Genomic DNA, 7885 nt, shown 5'->3' with positions numbered 1-7885 from the left:
TTTTAAAAAGATAACTTCTAGTGTTATAATAGTTTTCTTATACTGACCCTTTGGACTTGAGGTGACGGGCTCCTCTTTAGTCACACTCTCTTTCACCTTCTGCAGTGTAAAGGTGAACCTCGTCGTCCTTGAGGAGTGAAAATAAAATGAAGTTTGTTCTGTTCATGAACACAAAGTATTTGTAAATGTGTAACTTACCTCCATCGTTGCAAAGACACGACTGGGCCAGAACAGTTCAACTAGTTGAGTCTTCTTCCTAATGCCAGAGACACTGCTTTAGTCAAAATGCAATGACCTACATAAACAATGTGTATCACAATAAAAGTTGTACATTTGAAGTGAAAAAAGAAACTAAACAGTTCACTGTCTGGAGTTTGTGCACATTTAAAAACTTGATTTATTTGGTAAATGACATGATTACAGAGGCAGAGAAGCAGATGAGTAAATAAATCCGAAAGAAAGAGTGCACAGTGCATGAGCACGCACAGAATAAAGCAGGATGTGGGTTAAAAGAAAATGGATTTATGTGAAAACCAAAGCAACTCTTTTGCTGCCAAACTCAGTATATGGGTTTTAATAATATTGTGGACTGTTCCTAGTCCAGTCCTCACCTCATCCCCGACACACCTCATTGGATCTAATCTTTCCCGCTAAAACTTAGCGGGCGGTCACAAAGGACTCTTAACTTTGAGACCCCCACCCCAGTTCTCCCAGTTCTTCCAAGAGAGAAACTCAGTGGGAGCAGACAGAGAGAGAGAGACAGAGAAACTGAGCAACTCCTTTAAAAAAGACTTTCCACAAGGGACAACGTCCGAGAACTTCTCTATGCAACAAGTTCACACTCGTCTTTTGACTTGTTTTCATTCCAATCACTGTAGCTGATTTGACCGAAAGTGAAGCTTTCATATTTTTCCAAATTCAAATATTTGCATTTTTGTATCCAGTAGCCTTTTGATTAATTAATTAGCCTTAATGAGATGACCAGCACTATCAGACCTCATGGACACTTGTGCTCCTCTTTAAATATGGATGAAACACTGCTCAAGTCGGAGTTACTGTTTAGTTCACATGGCCTTCATCTGTCCCAGCTCGTCTGATTCTTCAGAACCAGTGTCAATGTCAGACCAAACCTGGAGAGACTAAACCTGTGTGGGATGGGGTATATGGGAGGGGTGTTAAGAGAACCCAACTAATATAATTACATAAAACCAACAACGCCCTGGGCAGAGCCCAGAACTAAAAAAAAATTACTAATAAAGGCCACAGGTTCGTTCTTGAAGAGACAAGTGACTTACAAAACTGAAGTAATTTATTATGCCATAATTCATTTGTTTTCTTGTTAGATTAACTTTAAGAGTCGACTATTCACTGTTCACATAACTGCCGATTAAAAAAGTCACAAAAGCAGCTGTACAGTGATTTTCCTTAAAATAAAACAAACTGTGACGGAGCGCCTGTGTGCCGTCATTCCGACTGGTGCGTCTGCATCTGCCAAGAGCACGACGCTCCTTCCTCCCCGTTTGCGGAGCTAAGCTCGTTAGTCTGGTTATGCAGGAAGCTCGGTGTCTCGCGGTCTGTTTTTCCCAACATCTGAACGGTTCCCGCTCGTGCGTTCGAGCTGCACACTCGACGGAGCTGTTTCCTACCTGCAGCAGCCTCCGCGCCGTTCTGAGTTTAGGGCCAAACCGAGGCAACTTTCTGGTTGTGCTTTAAATAGCGCATAGTGGCGCTCAAGGGGACATGTATCGTGGACTCGACCATTGTGTCTATTGGGGTCATTTGTGGGTTTTTTGAAGTGTTTAATGAAACTTATGTTAAACCTTATGAGGGGTTCTTTAAGTTATTTTTATTATTTTATTTCCAAGTTGATTTGTGTCAAACAATTTTGCTTATGTTAATTCTTTAAAAAACCCCATTTTGTTAATTGGTTTAGCCCCGGGGGGAGGGGCTAAGGGGTATTAAAAGGGGCTCTAGTCATTTGCAGTGGGTATTTGGCCTGACTACGTGGGTGCTGCAACTGTAAGTGATTAGTGTACATATTTTTTGTAAATACTTTGTCTACCACCTCTTTTTTTTTTTGGTCACTGTAAATATTTCACTCTGCACTTGGAGCTGTGGTGCGAATAAAAACCCACTTAAGTGAAGTTTTTTTTGACTGAAGCCATCATTTTTACATTTATTTCGGACGAACCGTGACACACAGTAAAAACAAAGCAGCAGCTCGTTCACAGGGCCACCGCTCCACCAGATGAGTGCCAAAGACAGCCTGGACTCTAAAATGAACATTATGATTCATCTGGCAGTAGCCTCATACATGAACCCTAAACCAGTGACCAGCCAACGTACACAAAACACACGCTTCTAAATCACAAGCTTGACGCTGAGCGGCAGGCATCTGACGCAACACCGACCCAACCATGGAGAGCACAGTGGCGCTGTAGCGATCAACAGCAAATACATGCAGGAGTTTACTCACGAGCCATAAACTTCAATCGGGCACATCGGGACTCTAGGAGCGGTGGCACTACAATAAAGCCACACATTTAAATTATAAAATTGCAACTGTAATTAGAGAACAGGTTGTTTACTGTGCGCGACAAAGGCGGAGCCCATCCCGAAGTGCGCCGAGGTCAGAGAAAAGATGCTATGGGGAGTGCCCTTTTATAAGCCCAGGAGCCACCTGGTGGCAGAAGGCAGCAAGCGCCACAGCTACACCTTGAGAGAGACTAAACCTGGAGAAACTACACCTGGAGAGATTACACCGAAGGACTGCACTGAACATCACTCTCTCCTGGTCACATGCACATGTCACAGAATGGTTTACTTCATCAATTTAGACTCAGTGCATAACTTTATATAACTCTTAAAGTCGTGCCTAATCTCAGATCTGTAGACACCAGTCGAGGATCACCTACACTCATCTGCATATTTCATATTTAAACACTTCTGTTTAACTTGGTCAATAAATTTTCATGAACCACAGTTTGATTTGGGGAATAGTGATGTTGTTTCAGATATGGCTCAGTGAAATGGACAAGAATTTTACAAACCTTCAGAACAATTGTTTATTTAAATATTGATAAATTAATGAATGTAGGTAATTTATTCTATTGTATTGGTAATATTTGTCAACATTTGTTGAGTGGTGCCCCAGAACTCTTCTTCTAGTCAGAGTTAAACTCACAAAGGCCACGTGAGTGCTGCTTTAACTTAGAACTTAGTGGAGCTGTTAAGTATGTTTTTATTTATGTAGTGTTTCACAGTCATATGTCACAAAGACACTTTACAAAGCATTCTTCATTCACTCCACGCCAAAAAACACTGAACATTGGGGATTATTAACATGGACCAGGACCAACATGTGTGGATATAGAACCAGGCCTGGAGCCTGGAGCCGAGGACTGTGCATGTCACAAAACGGCTCAGGTTGAGCTAAATTACTGCTTAAACCACCTTTTTTGGAAAAAGATGACATGGCTCTTGTCTGGGTTTGGGACACATGGTTTGGAGCAGCATTGTCCAGTACATATTACAACAGGTTGAAATGAAAGAGTTCATTCATACCTCAGTGCCCACGGACGCACCCGGGATTCTGTAAAAAGAGAAGAGAAGTTAGCAGTAGTTCCCGGGTTTATAGAGCGACTCAGACAGTCTCACCCCACTGTGCATCTTAAAATCAAACATGACAGGACATGACATGATCAGAGAATACAGCATCACCAACAAAACTATTATCCCCAGGAAGACTATAAGACAGTGCAAGGTCTAAAGTGTCTGTGAATCTGCGTAGGACCAGTGGCATGTTGTTTTAAATTAAATCCATCAACTAAATCTAAAATTTCCCTCGCCATGACTTTAAAACCTGTTCCCACCTCATTTTAGCATGTGCACGATAGTAATACATATCCAAATGCCAAAGCTTATTAAAAAAACAACAACCTTAGAACCCACATGCTTGTGTGATGCATCATTTTAAAGCTTAGACCTTCTACTTTCTGTAGATATGCACATGAAGACTGTGAGTGCTCGATAACCTACAGCACAGTCATTTAAAAATGTCTAAATATTGTATTTTTTTGCTTCGGAAAAAAATTTGAAAAAAAATAAAGGCCCTAGTGTGGGCATACTTCATGCTAGACATTTGTCACTCACTACACTCACTGTTCATGTTGTTGGTAACAACTGTGTAGAATTTCAGATTTCTAGGACTAAGGGTTTTGATGCTGTGAGCCTTTGTGTAAACAAAATGACAATTCGGCACAAGAGTGCCAAATTTGTGCCAAAAATAATAATAATAATATTATAATAATAATATTGTTATATTTTATAATTAATTCTTCTGAGCTTTAGGCATGTTTTCTCAAGAAAAAAAAACTAAAAGTAGCCAAAATTGTCTTCCAAGTGGCTGTTCTGCTACTACTACTACTGCTCTCTGTGTCTCTCTCATCGTCTCTCGGCTGCGCGTATAAACACAGGGTCCGTTTCCCAATACAATCTGAATGTCCCACCCACCGTTTGGAAAGCTCTGGTGATTGGCTAAAACAATATGTCAATCACTTTCTGGAAGAACCAATGACTGAAGAGATTTGACGTAAACAACAAACTGATGACGCGTGCAAAAGCCAGGAAGTACGTGAGTGCGTTCCAGCTTCTTCAGCGGCTTGTGCTCCACCTAAACCCCGCCACCGACAACTCCCGGAGGGGTGTCATTTTGAAGACAAGAGTGTGAGGAAAACAAGCGCACCCAAGAGCGGGAGAGAAAGTGAAAGTGAGAGCGGGAGAAGAGGCGGAGAACAAAGACATAATATTTTCATTCACAGATTCATCCATTCATACGGACGACGATTTTCTGGATTATTTACCCACATGGAATTATTTTTTGGAAAAACAACTTGATATTCTTTTTCTGTGGATTATTACGGATTTATTGAGTACAACTTTTCATGGATTGAACGCGTTTTGGACCGACAGAACCGCTCAAAGTTAAGAAACGCGTATCTTATTCTTTGTTTATGATGTGAATTTTTTAAAATTCACATAAATTCGGCTCGTTGTACGGCATAAAATTAATGATATGGTTGATTTATTGAGAAATTAAGCTTTCAAATGATGTATGGCCAGTAGTGAAAACAATAATGAAGGTGAAAATACAGAGTGAACATTTTTTTTTTATTGGCAAAATCGCCCACCGGTGGGCGGGTGGGAGATAGACAACACACAGGACAACATAAAATCCTGTCATACCGAGTCAACCTCAAAGCCATAAAATCAGAAAAGTCTTTAATAAAATGTCGGTTGTGCTTAGATGGTCTGTAAACGACACTGGATCAGTCTGTTGTAACTCAAGTTCTAAAAAGAGTTCTTTAAAACAGTGACAATACCGACGCTGCGACCAGTGGTTCTGGAAATGTTGACAAAAGTGCAGTCGGGAGGTAAATGCTCTGAAAAGACAGTAGACTCACTGGTGTTGATCCACGTCCAAGTTAAAGACCGTAAACAGAAGATACATATGAAAGCCTGTTGTGACACATCTTGCATTTAGAATGCGTATTGGTGAAGTCACAGTCCATTAGCCTCTGCTGTACCCGACCCAGCCGGAGTGAGAGCGGAAGCCGGGCGCAGCACTAACCCTCCACGTCCAACGAGAGCCAGGCACCACCACCAGTGTTTAGAGTAAATTGTTATAAAAATAACGAGTTCCTGTACTGCGTTGCTTTTTGCTGTAATGCAGTAAAGTGGCATTACAGGAAAAAACTGTAATATTTTCCTGTGTACAAATGTGAGTGTCGCGTTTCACATTTGCATTTTTAAGATGGACTGAAGTGGTGAGTTTTTTGTTTTATTACATACACATTCACTAAAGTCACAGTGATATCAGCAGTGGTAACAGAGTGTCGGGACGGTCCGAAGCCCGCGGTGACCAGACCGTGACCGACGCAGAACTCTACGCTCCACGAGACGAAGAACAGCCGACGCCCAAAGCTTTAGCTGCTCCACGAACTCAGGGTTCACTCAGGAAGTCCGAGTGTTAGTCCAAGTTTAGTCCTGGTTCAGTTCTTTTGGTGAGAGTTAAAGTTCTGTAATATTGGTGTCATGTTTTATATTTTAAATACAGTTATACTGTATTGAATGAGTTTGAAATGACAGTAACATGTAATAAATAAATAACACATTACAGTTTTGAAGTCACTCGCCCAACAGCACCAGCCACACCTCAGGTGGAACAGGTGTGCACCTGGAGACACACCGGCACAGACAGTTTGTGTAATCCCATGGAAAAGAAGAGAACAACGACAAGTCGGGAGACCAGCTCACACTCCTCTGTGTTTGTGCTTCTTTAGCATAAAGAACATGGAGGACACGAGCAAGAACATGTGTCAGGTAGAAAGAGTCTGACATGTTTGTGTGATAAATAGAACATGAAGTAAGATTTTCTCTTAATTAAACAACTCATTGTGATCATGATTCATGCACCAGCAGAGACCTGATGGTTTTATGACAGTCGATAAAAACAATATAAAACTGATAAAACTGAGCAGAGCCAAGAGGCGAACCAGGCACCTGACATCTTCAATCATGTGCTCATCATCATCACAACACACACACAGAGTCTCACTCACACACACACACACACACACACACACACACACACACACACACACACACACACACACACACACACACACACACTCACACCGCTGCAGTGTGTGCACAAATACAAACACCAAATCTTGGACAAAAAAACACATCTTTTTCATCACTATTATACACTTTTGAATAAAAATGATGAAATAAGTGAAACCTTTAGTTTCAGTGTCTCAGAGGTTTGAGGTTGTTTTTTGCAAGAGCCACATTCAAAACAGAAACTCAAAACAGGAAAAACTGGTTAGTAGCAAAACACTGGCTGGAAACGCTTAGTACAAAAGCTCAGTTTGTTTTGATTAAATTTCATGATAATTTAAGTTTAAAACCTGCTCTCCTGTTTCAACATGTCTATGGTACAAACACAGAGACTCTGTTAAAGTATTTTTGTAACACTGAAGTGTTTCAGTCTGAACTCACTGTGTTTAAACAAGGGATGTACCAATCACATTTTTTTGCCCTTGAGTCCGAGTCCAAGTCCGAGTCATTTGATTTTGAGTATTTGCCGATACCGAGTCCTGATCCGATACTTTACGATACTATAAAATATAAATGAACTAAGAGCAAAGAATCAGATCCAGGATGTTTGAGGATCAGATTGTGTTGATTTCATGTGTCGTATTTGGGCTGAACTTGTGAAAAATCAAATGTCCAAAACTTTCATTTTATTCACTTTTCTAAACATGAACCAAACTCTAAACATGAAGCATCAGTGTTGAAGATCTTGATTTTTCACAGTCTTGGAATGTGTCACTTATTAAACTTAATGAACTGAACAAAACAGAACCAGAACCAGACCAGACCAGACCAGACCAGACCAGACCAGAACCAGACCAGACCAGACCAGAACCAGACCTGGACCAGACCTAGACCAGACCAGACCAGACCTGAGACTCGACTCTGCACAATCTACACTTTGGAGATTTGATATTATATGGAAACGTGCATTACACCACATTTGAAACATTTAGGCTCGTCTGTGATCTCTAAATAATACAAATTCTTACCAAATAAAAACGAGACGACAGAAACTCCACAGCCTCTCTCCCCCACACCGCCACCACGCATGTTTGCAACATGAAAACAAACAGCACCGTGTGACAACAGCAACGGCCGTGCAGATGTGAACACGGGCCACAGAACCACAGGCAACAGCGCCCGAGCACGACACAACCCAAAAGTCCCAGCGTAAGTGTCTCTATTAGAACAGGCGCTGGGACAGACAGACGCACTGACTGGACGT

At 41.3% G+C, this 7885-nt stretch overlaps 1 long non-coding RNA gene across 1 annotated transcript; it reads right to left on the bottom strand.

The window, feature by feature from the left end:
- Positions 1-45: 45 nt before the first annotated feature.
- LOC129411230 (uncharacterized) lies at positions 46-3594 on the bottom strand. Its single transcript, XR_008633204.1, has 3 exons — positions 3565-3594; positions 199-256; positions 46-127 (listed from the first exon to the last, which is right to left on the bottom strand). It is a non-coding gene; the product is annotated as an uncharacterized LOC129411230 (long non-coding RNA).
- Positions 3595-7885: the final 4291 nt, after the last annotated feature.

Source organism: Boleophthalmus pectinirostris, unplaced genomic scaffold (assembly GCF_026225935.1).
Source record: "Boleophthalmus pectinirostris isolate CB_2022bp ecotype Guang Dong unplaced genomic scaffold, ASM2622593v1 HiC_scaffold_4, whole genome shotgun sequence".
Lineage (NCBI taxonomy): Eukaryota > Metazoa > Chordata > Actinopteri > Gobiiformes > Gobiidae > Boleophthalmus > Boleophthalmus pectinirostris.
The sequence above is the reverse complement of the archived record's forward strand: the minus strand, read 5'-3'. Positions and strand labels throughout refer to the sequence as shown.